At 42.4% G+C, this 22914-nt stretch overlaps 1 long non-coding RNA gene across 1 annotated transcript; it reads left to right on the top strand.

Annotated features, from left to right (window-relative positions):
* Positions 1-5127: 5127 nt before the first annotated feature.
* On the top strand, positions 5128-8187 carry LOC139029452 (uncharacterized). The gene is made up of 3 exons (XR_011481769.1): positions 5128-5205; positions 5747-7576; positions 7752-8187. It is a non-coding gene; the product is annotated as an uncharacterized lncRNA (long non-coding RNA).
* Positions 8188-22914: the final 14727 nt, after the last annotated feature.

Raw genomic sequence — 22914 nt, 5'->3', positions numbered from 1 at the left:
CACTCACCGCCAACGTGGGATAGCAGAGTCACGCGTTGGTAGTTCATGGCCTTGGTCAGAAAAAAAAACGTCTGATGCTACAGTAGCTTAGCATAGCAGGAACCGCTGTCACCATTCTGTAACTCAAATTTCCAGATTTAATTAAAATAATATTTTGAATAAATGATGATTGGGCAACTCAATATTAGGAAGGTGTTCCTAATGTTTGGCATACTCAACATACTGTAGGTGTTCTCCTGGTTGGAAACTGACTGGAAAAAGCTGACAATCATGTTTAATCTTGTTTATTAGGAAATCTAGCAAAAACTTATTAGCAAATCTAAGTTTTAAACACTGACATGTAGGTTCTAAATGTGTCACATGTTTAATGGTTTTACAGTGTAAGAAAAGCATCAGACATACATTAAATATTTGTTATTCCAAAACCATGGCTACGCTACCATGGAACTTTATGCCACAAATTTGCTTTGATTGCATTTGAGAACCATCAGAACCATAGTCTAACAGTACTATCGTTTTGTACCAACATTCTTTTATTTAATTTTTTTTACCTCATCATAATAGTGAATCATGTTATGTGATAAAACCCCATTGCACTGTATCAAATCATATCATATCGCTTTCCCACTGCCCTCTCTCCATTCAGGGTCACTCTCATGGTCTTCATTCCAAATGGCACCCTACTCCCTTTACAGTACACTACTTTTAACCAGGGCCCTATGGGAAGAAGTGCACTATATAGGGAACAGGGTGCCATTTTGGACACACATGATGTTAATGTAGTGGGACAAAGGTCCCATTCACATTCCACGGGTCATCCTGTATATCCATCTACTCACATCAGTGTACACATACCTGATAGGGGTCTGGTCAAAAGTAATGCATTATGTAGGGAATAGGGTGCCATTTGGGACGACTTCTATGGCTTTGTTAAAACAGGAGTTAATGGCTTGGTTGATTTCTATTCATGAAAATGCACACAAACAACCCACTAGTTTGAATAATGGAAAAAGTAGCTTACTGTACATGACAGACAGATAGTAAAGCCTACACATGTTTATTGGATGCTCAATGATAAAGAACAGATGGCGGATTTTGATAAAAATAAATGTTTTCAGCAATTGATTATATGCCTGATTTTGAAAGCCTTTTGGATTGTGGAGGTAGTGGCAAGCTAACATTCTGCTACAAGGGGAGATGGGAGATCTGTAGTGGGCAGTAAAGCAGGAAAAGGTGGTGGCAAGCTAGCAGAAAAAGGTAGTGGCAAGCTAGCAGGAAAAGGTAGTGGCAAGCTAACATTCTGCTACAAGGGAAGATGGGAGATCTGTAGTGGGCAGTAAAGCAGGAAAAGGTAGTGGCAAGCTAGCAGGAAAAGGTAGTGGCAAGCTAGCATTCTTTTACATTCTCTCTCACTACATTTTTGGGGTAATTGATTATATCTTGTTTTGAAAGCATTGGAAGAAGAGATAGAGGTTAGTATAGTGGAAGGAAAGATGAGAGATTGGGCATTGGAGGTAGAGAGGTAGAGAGACGTGTATAGTGGAAGGGGATGAGAGACTGGTCAGACCAGACCAGTCTCTCATGGGGGTACGAGAGCTGATGGACCATGAGGAGGGGGGCTTATCTCCTCCCTCTCCACCCCGTCTCCCCCTCCCCTCTACCATCATCCCCAAAGAGCATCTCTGAATAAGGGAGCTTGCTTGGCTTGGGCTACAGGCAGCTTTCTGCATGACTATTTAAACCCACCCACCCAGCCCTCTCTTATCATCGCTCTTCTCTCCTCTCTCTCTTCTCTCCTCCCCTACCAGGTCTTAGGTTTGGTCCTGTCTCATAGCTCAGAACAGAGCATCCACAATATCAATTTAACATATGGATCCAAACCCAAAACAAGCAATACTGGTGTATCACAGTAATATCCTTAGCACAGCAGCAAATTGCACAGAAGAGGAGACAGGAGACAGGGGAGGAGAGATAGAAAGGGTCATTGGGAGAGAGACAGAGAGACAGAGACAGGGTCATTAGGAGAGAGAGCGCGAGAGAGAGAGAGAGCGAGAGAGAGAGAGAGAGAGAGACTGTAATATTCAGGTATGAATAAACAGACCTTTCTTCTCTTCCCACTCCTCTCCTCTCCAACAGGAGAGGAAGCAGATGATGCCGACCCCTCTGGACCGCATCTCTTCCGACTGAGCGCATGCAGTGGGCCAGATCCAGGTCCTGGAATCTAGCTAATGAGACACACCCCAGAGGGTCTGCCTAGCTCCCATTGGCTAAAAGGCCCGAGAGGGGGCGGAGGGGGTGGGTTGGGGAGACCGTGTGTGGGCAAGCATCTGTCAGAACAGGTTCCAAATCAAATACCGTACTGTACATTCATATCCAATACAGCACACAGCAATGCATCAAAATCAGAGGGAAATGATACTCTAGTCATCTAAAAATATAGCAGGCATTTTACTATGAAAAGCTACATTTGTCTGGATTTGTCTTTGTGGATATACTGGTTGGAGAGAGTGTTCAAATCCTGCTGTGCTATTGTTTGCTAGCCTCATTCATGTCAAATTGTAACTATTGGATTGGTTTGAGCTGATTGCAAAGCTCCATTTGTTTTTAGTCAACATATGAGTAGTGCATTTTGGAATAGATACATGAAAAGGATTGGAGGAGATTTTTCTGTTGGGCTTCACGCTCTGAAATGCAGTGACCGCTGTTGTCCAAAAGATGGTGTCATAGTGAAATGAAATCTCCAACCCCTCTCTCTTCGCTCTTGAAAATATTTTTTCTGCTTGTTCTTGAATCGAAAATACATTTATTCAACACATTTTATTTCATTTTATTCTCCACTTCTGTTCATTCTTCTGTAAATATTGTCCATATTTTTAGTATTTTTAAGGGTGTTTTGTTACATTTTTTATTTATTTTTTGGGTGTTAGGCTGCTCTAGGGTTTGCTCATTATGTCCTGTGGTCTTGACTCTCAGAGTTGCAGGATCGTGATGAAAAGTCTATATTTTGGCTTGATAGCTAGCTAGCTGGCTGTTTGGCTTCGAATAATATGTTTGGAAGTATTGAAACCAAGGACTGCATGCTGTGTCCAGAGGTAACCAAGGAAGTTCAGGCACTGTACAGGGAATGCTCCTAACCACTGCCAAGATGTGGTGGCTTTTTGTGCGCTTTTCAGCAGCCACGGCATCACCCAGGTGGGTGTTACATTCCTGGCAATGGAGGACCAGTGCCAGAGAAGGGGCTCCAATGGAGTGAACCAGGTGTAGTGCGCTGTTAAAGAGCTTTGGCTTTTCCATTGATGCCCCCTCCACTGAACCTCCACTGCATTTCCAGCCCAAACAGCCTCCATTTCATCCTAAACTGACCCGAGGCTTTTAATCTCCACCATTAAAATGTTGTGTTTGTTATTTCACTTTTTACGTGCTTTGAGATTCTTTGAAAAGCACTACACAATGAAAAAAATGTATGTACGTATTCTTGTATTGAGATGACGTAGAAGTTTCCATTAAAAAAAWATATATATATGTACACCGAACAAAAATATAAGCGCAACATGCAACAATTTCAAAGATTTTACTGAGTTACAGTTCATATAAGGAAATCTGTCAATTTAAATAAAATCATTAGGCCCTAATCTATGGATTTCACATGACTGGGAATACAAATATCTATATGTTGGTCACAGATACCGTTTAAAAAAAAGGTAGTGGAGTGGAACAGAAAACCAGTCAGTATCTGGTGTGACCACCATTTGCCTCATGCAGCGTGACACATCTCCTTCACATAGAGTTGATCAGGCTGTTGATTGTGGCCTGTTGAATGTTGTCCAACTCCTCTTCAATGGCTGTGCAAAGTTGCTGAATATTGGCTGGAACTGGAACACGCTGTCGTACACATCGATCCAGAGCATCCCAAACATGCTCAATGGGTGACTTGTCTGGTGAGTATGCAGGCCATGGAAGAACTGGGACATTTTCAGTTTCCAGGAATTGTGTACAGATCCTTGCAACATGGGGCCATGCATTATCATGCTGAAACATGAGGTTATGGCGGCGGATGAAGGGAATGGCACGACAATGGGCCTCAGGATCTTGTCACGGTATTTCTGTGGTATTCAAATTGCCATCAATAAAATTATGCCTGCCCATAACCCAGAAAATCTTTGGATGTGCAAACCCACAGTTTCATCAGCTGTCCTGGTGGCTGGTCTCAGATGATCCCGCAGGTGAAAAAGCAGGATGTAGAGGTCCTGGGCTGGCGTGGTTACACGTTGTCTGCGGTTGTGAGGCCGGTTGGACGTACGGCCAAATTCTCTAAAATGACGTTGGAAGCAGTTTATGGTAGAGAACTGAACATTCAATTGTCTAGCAACAGCTCTGGTGGACATTCCTGCATGCCAAATGCACACYCCCTCAAAACTAGAGACATTAGTGGCATTGTGTTGTGTGACAAAACTGCACATTTTAGAGTGGCCTTTTATTGTCCCCAGCACAAGGTGCACCTGTGTAATGATCATGTTTTTTAAATCAGCTTCTTGATATGCCACACCTGTCAGTTGGATGGATTAGTTTGGCAAAAGAGAAATTCTCACTGACAGGGATATTAACAAATGTGTGTGCAAAATAAGCTTTTTGTGCGTATTGACACATTTCTGTTATCTTTTATTTCAGCTCATGAAACATAGGACCAACGCATTACATGTTGCGTTGATATTTTTGTTCTGTATATTTTGGGACATGAAGTACACTGTCCTATACAGTGCCACTATAGGCTATGACCATGCATATTTCCCTGTTTGTCAACCCAAACCCCTATACACCACGAAAGTTGTATCCTCAGCCGTCTGCCTGCTTAGATTTATGATATAGATTTTAGAAGAAGAAGAAGGAGACAGGGGTGAGGCGCTGTTGCTCTTCTGTCTTCTTTGCCTCCTGAACGGGACGGTTTAGCGTCACCCCCGGCGCGATGCAACGGTTCATGGAGAGGTCAGGTGGGGAGGGGGGGAGGGAGGGAGGGGGGGGGGGGGGGGGGGAGTTACGCAACGTGACGAGCATGACCGCCGGGGTGGTTGCTGAGTTCAAGGTGCTTTCCTCGAATGAACGAATGAACGAAAGAACGAACAACGTCATCGCCGTAGACCACTGCGGAGCCTTGACAGGGAGCTCTGGGGCGGAGGAAGGAAGGGAGGAAGGAAAGTAGGAAGAACGGTAGGAATTATTCTATCGTGTTCTTCTTATTTCTTATTTTAATATGTTTTTATATGTGTTTTTGTTCTACCTTGTTATTTTTAGTATTACATTGTTCTTGATTACTGCATTGTTTGAGTTAGATCTTGCAAGAAAAGCATTTCACTGTACTTGTGCATGTGACATTAAAACTTGAAACAAAGGGAAGATAAGGGACGGACGGATAGATAGAGAGGTCAACAAAACTCACATGTCCTTCTACGTAAACGCCTGGGGTGCCATGACCCTAACCCTGTGGAGAAAGAGATAGAGACAGGGGAAATGGGGAGGAAAGAGGGGGGAGGGAAGAATGCATGAGACCTCCCTGGGTTCAAATTATAATTATTTTCTTTCAAATTACTTTTGTGAGTGTTTGATTGAGCTTATTCTGGAGTGTCAGATAGACAGGATTGATTTGCACTTTTAGGGGACTATTCAATTGGTTACATTACGCCAGGCAAGCCCAATCAAGCGCCACTAAAGTATTTGAAGGTGTTTCATATACTGTTTGTACTGTTCACAGGTCAAAGCCAGGCAGGCAAGCATTGCGATTCACAGTTCAGATCATCGCTTCCGTCAATGTCAGGCTGGATCAAGAATCAAAGACATTGGTATCTATAACCGTTCTCATTCCAGATATCTGTATGCATCCCTCTCTCATCTCTCTCATCCCTCTCTATCTCATGCCCTCTATTTCTATTTCTCTCTTCCCGTTTAAAAAAAAATGTGTGCATAATTTATTTCCCCATTTATGTTTGTCCCTTTTAGCTGTGCATGGCTGAATGCAGGGGCGCATCTTTGGTTTTAGAAGTGGGGGGGGGGACATAACCTGGCATAACCTGGGCATCTAAAGCTGATTCCCTGCATTTTTACCCAATCCAATATGCCATATCTATTTAGAACAAAAAGTAAGCAAAAATGTCCACAGTCATCAAGCTAGGTAAGAGATTATTATTACATATGTTTAAGTGATTAATAACACTGAACGAGATAAAATGTAATTCAAAAAGTAATATTGTGTTGCACCTTTAACCAATAGCCTAACAAATGTACAAGTCTTCAAAAAATATAAAGACTTTCGATTGTCTTTATTCTCTATATCAAATGTCAGCCAGACCGACCAGCCAGCCCGAGCCACCTGCATGCCATACCCCTACCAGCCTAGTCAATAACTAAACTGTCTCCCAACAGAAGTTCCTTCCCAGTTCCCACCTTTCATTTTTTTACTTCCCAAGTGAAAAGGTTTAGAAACAAAAAAACACAACCAAAAAAACACACAGAAACAGCAAATCCTCCATATATTTAATCTCATAGGCCTAATAGTAGTATAGAGCTCTTTTTACTTGCACACAATATAGCTGGGTCGCCCCGACCTGTCCCTAGGGGTCCACCACCCTGCAGCGCCCCAACCCAACACACCCCATTCAGCTTTAGGATCTTAGTAAAACATTCATTATTGGTTTTGGGTGTGTTAGGCCAGTGACAACTCACAGGACGGTAGACCCCCAGGGCCAGGACTGAGCAGCCCAACAGCTAGGGATTTCCTAAATAGGTATGTCCCCTGGCGTGGGCATGTTTTCAATACAGACTCCTTTAGTCATACTGTAATCCATTTAAGCCATCCAGACCTTATGAAAATTGCCCCGTATACCCTTAAGCTGGTAATAAATCAAAGCTAGTGATACATAACTTGACATTGTGGGAGGATAACCAACCTTCCAATTAATGGCAATGCATTTCTTAGTCACTATAAATGCTTGGCTACACAGGAGAGAGACAACAGTCTCCAGTATTAACATTTCCAAGCAAACAGAAACAGGGAGAATCTGTAGACTTGCTGAGATAAAAGAACATTCTCATTGACAGATTTCAGCCAGCCTTCACAAGACCATAACATATGCAAATATGTCCCCTTTTTGTGTTTTACACCTCCAGCAGAGGAATAACATTTCTGAGTGCGTGACAGTCAGTTTCACTGGCATATAGTACGTTCTATGGATGGTCTTAAACTGCAGTAATTTATGTCTGAGATGATATGAACCTGACTGGGCATTCAAACACATCTGTATCCATTCATCATCATCAATAGCTTCTAGCAGGTCTTCCTCACACCTTTGTTTTACATGTGATGTGTCATCGGGAAAAGCCTCTATCAACCTTTGATACAGTTTGGAAATCAACTTTGGAGGTTTGTCAGACTGGCTTAAAATGGCATCTGGCTTGTCCAGTGTTTACTGCGCAGAGAGAATAAGGTGGTTGTATCTGCAAAAATTCACCTCAGCTCCATCACAGACTGGTCTTCTCTGGCTGCCTGACCCTGTTGAGACCCTTGTCACCATCTGATCCTTCTAAGGTGAGGCATGACAAACAATTACCTTGTTGTACATTTATACATTATTGCCAGATCCCAGACTGTAGCGTTAAGCTTAAGCTGCTGTCATGTAGCTACTGTAGGCCTAGCCGTCAATTCAAGATGAAACTTTATATAATTCAATGATGTTGTTAATATACTGCAAAATTCCCCTAAGCTCCGTAGACTGGTCTTCCCTGGCTGTCTGACCCTGCTGGGACCCATGTCACAATCTGATCCTTCTAAGACATGATGAGCACAGTGTTGTGTACTGACTGTGCACTAGAGGGCTGCATTCCCGTGGGATGCCTGAMGGTCCTGACAGAGATCATTGCAGCAGGTTCTGCAGGAGGGAGACAGACAGCCGACTTTGGGATGAAAATATTGTATTTTTGTTGTCCCGCAGATTATTTGGAAACGGTCCTCTTTCTGCTTTGTATGCGTGAGCCTACCTATTGTATTAAAAGCACATATTTTTCACATTATTCACACACTCAGAATTCACTGCTTCAACTTCAGTAGCCTACCTCTCCTAGTTGGGCGTGAGAGTTCAAGTGCGGCCAGTATGTGCGGTCTCATTGAAATAGAGTAGGCGGCCTACATGGGCGGAGAATCCCGTGGCAGTTAACTTAAATATGAAATTAACTTAAATATGATTGTACTATTGTTTACTAGTGTCTGTAAATAAATACATAGGTTAGTCTACTATGGTGAGCGAGCGTTGCACCTTTTCATTTTCAATAAGTATTGATTACCCATTTATTTGTCTCGGCCTGCAAATTGTCCCCCTAAAAGATAGACTATATCCTATTGGCCTATGCAAAATTTAGCAAGGGTCGCTGTCATCATTCTTGCTGCTTCAAGTTCAGTAGCCATACCTGCGCAATCAGGTGCACGTGTGGTCTCAATTAAATAGAGTAGGCTTTAGCATGGGGCAGTTATCTTTCCAAGGAAATGTACTTCCTAAATAGGCCTATGATTAGGCTATAGTTTACTACATTGTCTAGAAAGGCCTAAATATTGATCACCCATATTTATCCTGTAGGCTATTGTAAAGGTTTTCTTCCAGGGGTGAAGGAGAGGACCAAAATGCAGCGCAGTTAGTGTTAAACATGTTTAATTAAAGAACAGTGAACACTACAAACAACTACCAAAATAACAAACGTGACAAAAACCGATACAGACCTATCTGGTGCAGAACACAAACACAGAGACAGGTAACAACCACCCACAACGAACACAGTGAAACAACCTACCTAAATATGACTCTTAATTAGAGGAACGCAAAACACCTGCCTCTAATTAAGAGCCATACCAGGCAACCCTAAACCAACATAGAAACACACAACATAGAATGCCCACCCAAAACTCACGCCCTGACCATCACACACATACAAAACAACAGAAAACAGGTCAGGAACGTGACAGCTATAAAAATATCTCAAGAGAAAGTGTACGTCTCTCCAACTCTGCTCTCTTCAAACTACATCTAGCATATTGGCTAATTCAGCCCAGTAATACAGATAGCTTAATATAAGGCCATGTGAGAATCTCTGGTAATTTAACATATTTCTTAAGTGATTTTTGCACATTTGATATCACCTATAGGGCGCAAAATTCCTGGGACCATGGCTGGCAAGTGGGCTGTGTCACATACGCCTAAAATAACATTGCGGGACTGTGCTTGGGTTTGGGACCAGTTCTTGCGGTACCGGGTGGAAGTCGGGCAGGAGCGGGATGAAGAAATCCGACACAGACCTCTAMTGTGCACCATGACAGTGAAGCCTGTAACTTTAGAACTGCTTATTACTTTGTCAGTGTGAAAAGTAGAGAATTAACTCGGGAAACTGACAGATCAATAACGTTACATAGCCATACTGACTAATAAAATTCACATTGCACTGAAAAAATGGCACAATATCAATCTTCAATCATTTGGCCGATGGCTTCATCGTTTGATTCACGTCTAGTGTGATTGAGGCAAAAAGAATAGCTAACATTTGCCAACTTTTGGTCAGCTCTCTGTTGAAACTGTACGAAACAAAGGCTACAAAACATGTCCATACAAACAACAGCTGTTAGATAGTAATAATAGCCACCTCATATCGCTATCTGACAGGTAGCTAGAGGCTAGAGCTGACCTGGCTGTGGTAGCTACTAGCTAGCATAGCTAATTCATTCATCTCAGTTGAGAGGGGATAAAACATTACACGTCAGTTACAATACTAGCTCAGCACTGCGCATAAATACTAGTTTCGTTTTTTATGTTAAGTTAAACTGCAGTTACCTTGTCAGCTACATCAGTCAACTAAAGAGTAGACAGTTTCTGCTCTGCTTGCTTGCTTTTACAACTCGGTGAAAAAGCGCAACACATACACACTGAACTATGCTCAACTCTCCCGTGCTGGTCCAGCCAGCCTTCCAGAAGCTATGCCTTCACACAGCCTATCAGCCCGCTCAGTGGTGTCCGCACTGTCCTAAATCCAGCCGGCTGGACACTCCAAACAGTCTACTCGACCGCTTGGARGCGTCTACATGGTCCTCAAGCACACGGTTGCTTTTTTTCTGTATCACATTGTACTGATAAAAAAAACGTCCCCAGTGAAGTTGCGTCCCTGGCTGAATGCATCCCATTTTGGTGTATTTGTCTCAATCTCCTCAGCTTTTCTCTCGTTCTTTCTCGCCCTCTCTCACACACACACACGCACAAACAAGTCCAAACACTGGGCTGATCCCATCCTCTTCTGACCCTCTCACCCCATCTGAGACCTCCTTACATAAAGAGTTATGCAGCTCTGCACAGCGCTTTGCAACGCAAATCCCGATGACAGACTGACAGAGAATTAGATAGATAGACACACACATACGCACACACACACATACGCACACCGCGCATGGGACGACACGCACGCAGCACACACATGTATGGACGCACTTGTACCACACACACACAACACACAACACACACACCCCACCACACACACACAACACACCACACACACACACACAACACCAACACACACCACACACACACACACACACACACACACACAAACACACCAATCAGACACATCACACACACACCACACACACCATACTCACAGAGAGAGCACACAGATTTACCTCAAACCTATACAAGATTTACTCTGCAAGTAATTCTATATGTAACTGTAAAAAGGTTCCTCCAAACATTAACAAAATATGTGTTGAAAATGTTACTTTTATCTGCAGGTAATGTAGGGATGTTGATTGAGGAGTATCCAAGCCAGAATCTTAGAACTTTCGAATATTCTAGAAGGGTGACAAGAGTGTATTGCCGTAGTGTATTGCAGAGTGCTGCTTATGAATGTGTTATGTATGGGTTATGAATGTGTTATGTATGGGTTATGAATGTGTTATGTATGGGTTATGAATGTATTATGTATGGGTTATGAATGTGTTATGTAGGTACTCTTCAAATATCCCCAGGTGTTACCGAAAAAAATCCAAATTCTGAAAGAGGCATCTGGCACTGTCTGATACCATATGAATGTTTTCTCTCTTTTTTTGCAGGTTATGGAAGGGAAAGTTATTAAATTTGGTTTTATCTCGATTACCGGGATGAAAATATCATGGTTGTGCAGAGAGTGCGAAGAGCAACGCCAGTTTCAGGAGAGGAGATTAAACATTGATTATGTATGTATAATGAAGTCACTCTTGTCTGGCCTGGCCTGTAACGACTGTTTTCCTTTACTTAGGTATTGAGTAGAGTAGATGGGGTGTATAAAAGTGGTAGAGAAATAGATGGAGAGAGGGGATGCAGTGAGAGGGAGGGAGGGAGCAGAGAGAGAGAGAAGATAGGGAAGATAGAGAGAGAGGGAGACAGATAGAGAGGAGGGAGACAGAGAGAAAACACAGGGGGCGAGCAGAGATGAGTAAAACGGACCAGAGGCAAATACAAGAGGCTAGCAGAGAGGGAGGGAGAGGAATCTCATTGGCTCGTTGGCTAGGCCGTGACGAGCGGATTAGAGTGTGTCTGCTCTGGTTGTGTTTGTTTGATGTATCGGTGGCAGCAGGCCTGAGTTTGTAGCCTACTGCCTAGCCTATAGACTGGTGCAGAGTAAGAGGCTTGGAGGCTTGGGGCTCCAGCCAGCCAGGGCAGAAATGGCTTTTGGCAGTGAGTGCCCCCTTAGCTCAATCCTCCACAACAGTGGATTTTCATGAGTGATTTCACAACACATGGTCCCAGTGAAAATAGACTAATTAGGCCCTATATACACAGTGTGCAGAACAGGAGTGTAATGCAGAGAAGAGCAGAGCTATAGCCTAGTCAAGTCAATTTGAGAGTGTACCGTGAGCTTGCTGACACAATGGTCTTCAGGTTATTTTCTCTGTAGCTTAAACACATAGGCCTATACAATGCCTGCTTGAATATATAGGCCTATTCTATAGTTGAAGTAGTAGGCTAATAGGCCTACTGCTATCATCCCACCTTGCTTGGAACGAGATCTCGTGGAAAATGTACACAGTGACATGGTGTGCTGGGAAAATAGTAATATAGTCCATATCCTGCTCATGAAACCATATCCATTACTGGGGATTTTTAACAGCGAGGTCAAGAGTTCACACGGCATCAAACAGGAAAAGAGAGAGCGCTAGAAATATGCTGCCGATGCCATGGCAACTGCCGCCCGTGGTCTGGTCTTGAGTTTATCTGAAACTGAATCTGAGAGAGAGAACGCCAGCAACCACGGCTACATGAGGCTTTATATTTCAAACTGGTGCAGATGATGCGCTCTGACGGAAAACATGCATGGGCACGCACTGACGCTGGCCCGGTGCTTGCTCACTCGCTCTCCCTGCGCACTGCTCTAAGCGCAATCCTCTCGCGCACATGGTCTGTTACTGTTGTTTTCACAACATTTTGAAAAAGGTTTTATTCATACGTCTGCTGGCGAAATGGGGAAGGGTGAATGTATTTCCGGTCTGTATGCTCAATAGTCTGTGCTGTTGTTGAGTTAATTATCCGTTCCCTTWTGGAATAAAATGATAAGGATGAATTCCAGTAGAGGTGGAAGGCAATATGCCTTTGTCTGCATTATTTGATAAAAGGCCAAAAGCATTGTTTGTCTTGTTATAAGTAAGAACATTTAATTGAGGATCTTTCTTGTGATTAAAAACATGTGGAGGGTAGCAACCCTTTCGACCGAGTGTGTGTGTGTGTTTGTTGTGCTGTACAATGTAGCCTGTGTGCTGTTGCCCTCGTTATTCCATCACATAAGACCGAGGTCTGATAAAAATAGGAAAGACTGACGCATGAATAGTGACTACGCCTGTCGCCATGAATGTGAATTTAGTGAACCTAACATCAAAATATGTTTTCATCTCTCCGATGTGCAAACTCACCCTCCCCTAGCCTAAATGTTTTGGAAATGTAGGCTATAAAAATGCGCTTATGAAATGTATCATTCTCCATGAACTTAGTATGACCTAATTCTGCTGTGGTGTAACAACACGTGCTAGCCTCTGTTTAACCTTTTTAGGTCAACTGCCATCGGCTGTTTAAAGGGGAAAAGTGCCATGGAATTTTAGTGCCAAACATCATATCTGTCTCTTGTATTCTGTCTCTCGTCTCTGTCCTCGGCGCATGACATTCTCCTCGCGTGAACCGCATGTCCAGTAGGCCTATAATATAATGGTCTAGTGTACTTGTGCGAGGAAGCTCTGTAAAGAAAAATGTAATTATAGACTATACCATCATTAAAATACATTAAATATGCCCACATTACCTCCAGATCTCAATTGTAAAATATCTCCATATTTAATCTCAATCAGAAAAAACTGGTTAAAACAATTATTTTGTGTTGCTTCAAATTTGGGATTGCATTGTGCTTTTACAATTATAAGAAATGTCACCCTACTAAATAAACTGTTTTGTTTTCCTGTAACAAGAGTAAATTGATCTAAGATGTATGCCTGTAAATATAATGTAAACCGGTAATTAATATATATTTCATTATAATAGTCTAAATAATAGTACAACGCCTGAACAACAACGTATTTTTGAAAATGTTTGAGCAAATCCACGGTGCAAAGAGATAACCCATAGGTTACCTACAGRTATTCTCCCTATACACAATTTGAAATAGGTAGGCCTAATATTAAAACTGTACTAAAACTGTAATAGAATTGTATAATTAATTTGGCTATTGTAATACTGTACAATTAAATTTCATATGCAATAAAATCCCGTTTTCATAGCCTATGAAATTAACGCAATACTGTACATATTTATTTACCAGGTAGGCCTATTTTGCATGCTCCCTTTGAGGTGAATAAAAATTCCATTATTTTTCTCATTTGAACATAGGGTTAYATTTGAATAATTAATGACAACAGAGGAAAATAGGAGAATGAAATTATCAGAACTGCGCACTACTCAATGGTTTGCCACGAGACTCTAGCCTAAATTCGTCCTAGAATGCGCACAACCGCACGCGAGCAGGCAGGCACAATAAATGCTGACCAAACTTGTTGACGGCCCATCGGACATAACTGCAGAAAAACAGGTAACTTAAATAGTAATAACAATAGAACATTATTCATTGTTATTATGTTTTTAAATAGAAAAATGTATAAGCTTTTCAAATTTCTAAAATTAGTTTAGACTTTAATAAAAGTGATTTTAGAGTGCTGAGATGAATTGCCTTTTCGTCTTGTTGCATGCACGCCGATTTGTGTAGGATATGCTATGTTTTGTGACAATATATTTGAATAAACATATAATCTCACTTTAGTTGCATTTTGACTAAACATTATGTTAATATTAATAAAACAAAACATAATTCAATTTTATTTGGGTTATTATTATTTTCACATTTCTACTTAATCTGGTAACTAATGAACTAAGTATTTTTTTTTTTTACATGAATCCCTACAGTTTTATAACAAGAAAGGAAAACGTTTCTAAATAGAACATGGAATCACTTGAATTCGACGGAGCCAAGGACCCAGCGCGCAAAGCAAGGCAGGCACCTCTGCGCAACCCATGTCCCTGCGCACGGTGCATTCACAGTTCACGGGCTCCTCGACCTAAATGCGATGTGACGGGAGAACCTTTACTGAAACAAACGRGAAAATAGTATCAGGGAAGGCTGACCGAACTGTGAACCGAGGTCCTAACACGGATCAAATTAACAACAACGAAAATAGCACTGCGTTTTCAGATCGCTTATGCGCGAAGCAGCAAATGTAGCCAGCTGTGTCAGGTCTTCTTAGCGCTCGGATGCATAGTAAATGTAGCCTACGCTTCAAGTTCTAGGACGCAGGCGGGCACCCTCGGCGAGCGTCCTGGGGCCGTGGTTTCCGAACCCCAGACACCGAGATGTAACTAAAATAAGTAGTTCAGGAAATAATACTTTCTCAGTCTGCGTCCCTTTGGCAAACAGGGAGCAGGCTACAATAATAGTCTACTACATTATCTCTCTTTCATCGTGGCATCGGSTGAACTAAGTAGCCTAGATGATGATGCCAATTATCAGTGTCTGTCCTAGTCCTGTCCATCTTTGGCATATAGCTTGTCATTCAAAAAAGGCTGTCCACTTACATAGGACAACTGAGGGGAGGGAGAAAAAAAAAAATATATATATACACACTACCTGTCAAAAGTTTTAGAACACCTACTCATTCAAGGGTTGTTCTTTGTTTTTACTATTTTCTACATTGTAGGATAATAGTGAAGACATCAAAACTATGAAATAACACATATGGAATCATGTAGTAACCAAAAAAGTGTTAAACAAATCTAAATATATGTTATATTAGAGATTCTTCAAATAGCCACCCTTTGCCTTGACAGCTTTGCACACTTTTGGCATTCTCTCAACCAGCTTCATGAGGTAGTCACCTGGAATTAATTTCAATTAACAGGTGTGCCTTCTTAAAAGTTAATTTGTGGAATTTCTTTCCTTCTCAATGTGTTTGAGCCAATCAGTTGTGTTGTGACAAGGTAAGGGGGGTATACATAAGATAGCCCTATATGGTAAAAGACCAAGTAAATATTATGGCAATAACAGATCAAATAAGCAAAGAGAAACAACAGTCCATCACTTTAAGTCATGAAGGTCAGTCAATAAGGAACATTTCAAAAACGTTGAAAGTTTCTTCAAGTGCAGTTGCAAAAATCATCAAGCACTATGATGAAACTGGCTATCATGAGGACCGCCACAGGAATGGAAGACCCAGAGTTACCTCTGCTGCAGAGGATAAGTTCATTAGAGTTACCAGTCTCAGAAATTGCAGCCCAAATACATTTTTCACAGAGTTCAAGTAACAGACACATCTCAACATCAACTGTTCAGAGGAGACTGTGTGAATCAGGGCTTCATGGTTATACTGCTGCAAAGAAACCACTACTAAAGGACACCAATAATAAGAAGCGACTTGCTTGGGCCAAGAAACATGAGCAATGGACATTAGACCGGTTGGAGATTAGAGATTTTTGGTTCCAACCGCCTTGTCTTTGTAAGACATGGTGTGGGTGAACGGATGATCTCCACATGTGTATTTCCCACTGTGAAGCATGGAGGAGGAGGTGTTATGGTGTGGGGGTGCTTTGCTGGTAACACTGTCTGATTTATTTAGAATTCAAGGCACACTTAACCAGCATGGCTACCACAGCATTCTGCAGCGATACGCCATCCCATCTGGATTGGGTTTAGTAGGACTGTCATTTGTTTTTCAACAGGACAATGACCCAACACACCTCCATGCTGTGTAAGGGCTATTTTACCAAGAAGGAGAGTGATAGAGTGCTCCATCAGATGACCTGGCCTCCACAATCCCCCGACCTCAACCAAATTGAGATGATTTGGGATGAGTTGGACCGCAGAGTGAAAGAAAAGCAGCCAACAAGTGCTCAGCATATGTGGGAACTCCTTCAAGACTGTTGGAAAAGCATTCCAGGTGAAGCTGGTTGAGAGAATGAGAAGAGTGTGCAAAGCTGTCATCAAGGCAAAGGGTGGCTATTTGAAGAATCTCAAATATATTTAGATTTGTTTAACAATTTTTTGGTTACTACATGATTCCATATGTGTTATTTCATAGTTTGGATGTCTTCACTATTATTCTACAATGTATAAAACAGTAAAAAGAAAGAAAAACCCTTGAATGAGTAGGTGTTCTAAAACTTTTGACCGGTAGTGTATATATATATATGATGGCACATTAGCCTGCATGTGTTCTGATTACAAAGTAGCCTATTCACCTTTTCAGATGTCGTCCATAATAATAAMCAGTTTGGGACCTATACTATCCATCATCATCATTCAATCCTGTCACTCACAGACAGTTAGTCAGTCATAATTTAGAGGTAGAGATGTTACACTACTCTTTATACTGAATCTTGACATGCAGGATCACTTAACTGATGGGTCATCAACTTATCAACCTACGGCTCTATAGGGACCTCTCAGATGACAATCATGCTATAAGAATGGCTATGCTGAGTTTGAAATGGCACCCTTTTCCATAGTGCACTACTTTTGAGCAGGGCCATGCAATGTCTAGGCCCAGTCCAAAATGTTCCGCTATGGGCCCTAGTTAAAAGTAGTGTACTACATAGGGAATAGGATGCMATTTCGGATGCTACCCATAGTGTGCTTGACCTGGTAGCGGATCTGGGTTCAGTTACTATTTGAAATCTTTCAAATACTTGAAATGTTTGCTTAGGCTACCTGGAGTGCCAGGTGGGTGGGATTTACAGTTTTTGAACTTTTCTATTARTCCATTAAGCCAGGCAAGCTCAATCAAGCACAGATAATRTACTTGAAATCATTTCAAATAGTAATTGAACCCAGGTCTGAGTGTTAGAGGACTGCAGCTGAATGCGGTTGGCTCGACATTCATGATCATCGGAAGGAGTTACACAGCAGCCTGTTATTAAGAAAATGCCTTGAAGTGCTTTGAAGCCAATGTTATGTATGTCATCAGCTAATTAATTCCACTGCTGGCAATCCAGGCTGGGGCAGAGAAGGAGGGAGGAGTAGGAGGAGGACAGGGAGATGAACAGTTCACTCTCTGTTGTTTATCCTTTTATTATTATACTTTTTAAATGATTTTTTCCCCAGACAATTATAAAGACCCCCAAAAAAGAATTATAATAATAATATAAAGATAACATACATATATAAGTCAAACTAAATCAAATAGCAAATAGCAACAGGTACCATTATCAGCAGCAAATGCAGTTAGCTAATGTACAGTTAGCATTATAACTTGGAGGCAAATAGCAGCAGATACATTTTCATAAAACAGTTATATTTTCAGAGCTTTTCCAGATCAACTAGTACAATTCTTATTATTATTACTATTATTATTATTATTTCCTTTCCCTCTCTTTCTATGAAGCAAGGATACTCGCTGGGTCTCAGGATGCCCAACACCTTTTAAAATCTTTTCCCCAATAAAGACAGTAAAGGAGCCCGTAGTTTCAAGAATGTGGGACCGCTATACTCTTAAGTCCATTTTCAATTTTTCGAATGGAAAAACACCTGCAACTTCTTTTACCCACAAGTGAAAAGCGGGTGGGTTTTCATTTTCCCAATGCACAAGAATACATTTCTTTGCAAAGTATGAAATAGTTATCGGCAACCTTGTCTTGTCCGAGTCAAGCATAATATTTAGCATGTAATTAAGGAGGTAAAGGCTTGGAGATTGTACCAATTCTATATCAAAAACGATCTGAGTGGCTGTATGAATAGAGTGCCAGTTGTTCATCCTTCTAATCACTTGCCCCCAGGCCTGTGTGTTTGTGCTTGTGCGTGCTCTCCTAAACTCTGCCACCTAAAGTTTGCAAACGCCAAGATGGCTTCATGCATCCAAACATGTAGCTTCAGTCCATTAGCTAGAGTCTCGCCACAGTCAGACTCGGTCACTCCCACAATAGGGCTCTTACAACACATCTATAGAAAGGGTGAACTCTTTCTCAATTAAATTGGATAGATTATATGGGAATTACCTTTGCTGCACATTATTTGAATACATAAAGCTACATTTTACTTGAATTAAAATGAGCTTGAATAAGTGTTAGTAATCAAAGGAATGAATTTGAGATAAAAGACCAATGGGAGGGAGGGACATGGAGATTGTGAGGTGAGGAGCATATCGTTTTATCACCAGAGTCAAAAAGCATAGTGAGAGAGAGAGAGCTCATTCATCGTCACAGAGGAAAAGTAATAGATGTTTTCTGCTTTAAAGGAGAAGCTAAAGCAAGAGGGATGGGTACGAGAGAGTGAAAGAGAGAGGTCCCCTTCCCTTCCCCGCTTTAAAGCAAACAATCCATTAAGTGGAGGGCAGAGCAGGGATCAGTGCTCTAGGGCCTGGTGTAATCCATGGTAAGACACGATGAAGGAGTAGGGTTTAAAAGCCTGCACAGGCTGCTGTGGAGAGAGGGAGATGTCACTTCCTTTAAAAGCGTAAGAGCACAATCTCACCGGTATAAATGCCACGTTTGCATCTGCCGAAGGGGACAGGGAAGGGAAGGGGGGGCAGGGAGAAGGAAGAAGGGAGTGGAGAGAGGGGGAAGAAGAGAGGAGGGGAGGGTGGTCTCATCTTCCTTTCCTTCACAGCTTTTCATTGTCATTCATTATCACTCACAAACAGGTACAGACCTCCTAGACTGGCCTCATATACTGGCGTCCTGTTGTGTTATTGATCCCTATTGATTTCTCCAACTGGCTAATGGGGGGGTCACGGAGAGTACAGCTAGAATAAACTCACAAAGCATAGACATACTGTATGTCAGCAAGGTCCTTGCAATATTGTACTGTTCCTAGTATAAGGTGATAAGGGGAGGAGTGGAGTCGGGTGGAAAGGAGAGGATGAGGGGGTATGAGAGAGGACGAGAAAGGGGGAAAGGAGAGGGAAAAGAGTGAGTCGGGAGGAGAGGGAAAAGAAGGGAGGGGATGTCAGGAGAAGGGAGGAAAGAAGAGAGAAGGGGTGAGTCGGTAGGGGGAAGGAGAAGGGAGGAAAGGAGAGAGGAGGGGTGAGTCAGGAGGAGAGGAGAAATGTAGGAGAGATGAGGCACTTTAAGTCTCTCCGAGCCCTCCTTTAAAGAGCTGATCTTGTAACCCTCTCAGAATGGTTTCACACTCTGCTCGTGTTCTTCAGAATAGCACCTCTCAGAAGACTGAAGAGCTATTACCTGAGCAGCACAGTATAATGTAGTGGGCCTGCTCTGATTTGTCTCATATCTCGCAAAGGGTAATGGGATAGCTCGAAAGTAGTCCGGCTACAATGGGCTGCCATGAATTTAGAAAATATTACCTAGGTGACATTGTCTAATGTACCCAATTACACCTTCAAATAGTAAAAATGAATATAACCTAAAACAATACATCTGTAATTGATTGTGAAGTTTTTTTGCTCAAGAAGTCTTAGTTGCTCAATTTGACATCTAGCTAAGAAGTTTGATTCTTGACGGAGCAGTATTTCTGGAGTTTAACAACGTGCACGACAACAAGCTAGCTTAAATTTGTCCATTAGTTGGCTAACGTATCTCTAAGCCAGTCACTGAAAGGAATAGGAAGCTAACCTAGTGCACACACTCAAGGCTGAACACCAAATGTTTCCTCCATAAGCTAGATACATTTAGCAACATTATTTTACGACAATGAATGAGTTATGAAGAAGCATCTAGCGCTGCCTGTTCTGCCACGAGTCATAGCCTCTCGTCAGTTCAGCTGCTGCTGCACTCAGCTGACCCCAACGTTAGTAGCAATTGTGGAGAAACATTCTGATCTACAGACTGTTTTCTGACAACAGTCCCCCTTCATTTTGGAGCAGCATGTCTACAACTTCAGGGCAAGCTAAGCAAGCTGTTTATTTGTCAGTAAAGGTAAAACTAGCTAGCTATGTTAGTAAGCAAGCTACAACAAGTTGGCTAAGCAGCTGATCAAGTCATGGCAACCGACGTGGTTTCACATAATTTTAGCAAGACCTGCCCGCTGGCATCGCGTAGGAGTGACCTGGATGGAAAATTCTTCAGGATAATAGCGGACGATATTGCCACTCCAATTTGCCATATCTTCAATTTAAGGCTACTAGAAAGTGTGTACCCTCAGGCCTGGAGGGAAGCAAAAGTCATTCCGCTACCCAAGAATAGTAAAGCATCCTTTACAGGCTCAAATAGCCAACCAATCAGCCTGTTACCAACCCTTAGTAAACTTCTGGGAAAAATGGTGTTTGACCAGATACAATGCTATTTTACAGTAAACAAATAATTGACAACAGACTTTCAGCATGCTTATAGGGAAGGACATTCAACAAGCACAGAACTCACAGAAATGACTGATGATTGGATGAGAGAAATTGATGATAAAAAGATTGTGGGGGCTGTTTTTGTTAGACTTCAGTGCGGCTTTTGACATTATCGATCATAGCCTGCTGCTGGAAAAATGTATGTGTTATGACTTTACACCCCCTGCTATATTGTGGATAAAGAGCTATCTATCTAACAGAACACATAGGGTGTTCTTTAATGGAAGCCTCTCCAACATAATGAAATCATGAATTCCCCAGAGCAGCTGTTTAGGCCCCTTACTATTTTCAATCTTTACTAACAACATGTGACTGGCTTTGAGTAAAGCCAATGTGTCTATGTATGAGGATGACTCAACACTATAAACTTCAGCTACTATAGCGACTGAAATGACTGCATCACTTAACAAAGAGCTGCAGTTAGTTTCGGAATGAGTGGCAAGGGATAAGTTACTCCTAAATATTTCCAAAACAAAAAGCATTGTATTTGGGACAAATCATTCACTAAACCCTAAACCTCAACTAACTCTTGTAACGAATAATGTGGAAATTGAGCAAGTTGAGACTGCTTGGAGTAACCCTGGATTGTAAACTGTCATGGTCAAAACATATTGATACAACAGTAACTAAAATGGGGAGAAGTCTGTCTATAATAAAGCACTGCTCTGCCATCTTAACACTATCAACAAGGCAGGTCCTACAGGCCCTAGTTATGTCGCACCTGGACTACTGTTCAGTATTGTGGTCAGGTGCCACAAAGAGGGACTTAGGAAAATTACAATTGGCTCAGAACAGGGCAGCACGGCTGGCCCTTAAAAGTACACAGGGAGCTAACATTAATAATAGGCATGACAATCTCTCATGGCTCTAAGTGGAGGAGAAATTGACTTCATCACTACTTGTTTTTTAAGAAGTGTTGACAAGCTGAATGTCCTGAGCTGTCTGTTTAAACTACTAGCACACAGCTCGGCAATGCATACCCCACAAGACATGCCACCAGAGGTCTCTTCACAAGTCCAGAACAAACTATGGGAGGCGCACAGTACTACATAGAGCCATGACTACATAGAAAACTATTCCACATCAGGTAACTGATGCAAGCACTAGAATCTCAAAAAATACACCTTATGGAACAGCAGCTAGCCTTGGCAGCAGCTAATGGGGATCCCTCATAAATACAAATACAAACTGCTGGGCACAGACGTCAATTCAACGTCTATTCCACATAATTTCATTAAAATGACAACCAGTGTGTGCCCAGTGGGTAGCCACCACCTCGTTTCAAAATTTTTGCAAATTGAATTGCAAAGTATTAAATCACTGTCACGACGTGTGTGTAACAAGTGCGCTGAGAGCCGGGAAGCAGGTTCAGGGAGTGAGTGTTTAAATAAATAAATGCAACTAAATACCAAACAAGAAACACAAACAACGCACAGACATGACAGTGGAACAGAAACAATAACGCCTGGGGAAGGAACCAAAGGGAGTGACATATATAGGGAAGGTAATCAGGGAAGTGAGTCCAGGTGRGTCTGATGGCGCGCAGGTGCGCGTAACAATGGTGACAGGTGTGYGCCATAAAGAGCAGCCTGGTGACCTAGAGGCCAGAGAGGGAGCACAAGTGACAGTACCCCCTCCCCAATGATCGGGTCCAGCCGCAGGACGCCGACCAAAATGACGATCCCGGGGATCAGGAGTGGACCAGACACCTCTGCAGAGACGYGGGAAACCTGTCAATCCGGCTGAGACGCAGGAGCATGGCGACCTAGAGAGCAAACCTGACGGTACCCCCTCCCCGACGCGTTCGCCTCCAGCCGCAGGACGCCAACCCAAGGGACGATCCCAGGGATCAGGAGCGGACCGGTCACCCCTGCTGATGCGAGGGAACCTGTCGCCGGCTGGGACGCGGGAACCCAACAGACCGGCTGAGGCAGGAGAACCTGGCGATCCGGCTGAGGCATGAGAGCCTGAGGAGCCGGTGGTCGCAGGGGAGCCTGGGGATCCGACGAAGGCATGAAAGCCAGACGAGCCAGCGGACGCAGGGG

The sequence above is a fragment of the Salvelinus sp. IW2-2015 genome, linkage group LG3 (assembly GCF_002910315.2).
Source record: "Salvelinus sp. IW2-2015 linkage group LG3, ASM291031v2, whole genome shotgun sequence".
NCBI lineage: Eukaryota > Metazoa > Chordata > Actinopteri > Salmoniformes > Salmonidae > Salvelinus > Salvelinus sp. IW2-2015.
This window is presented reverse-complemented; position numbering and strand designations above follow the sequence as displayed.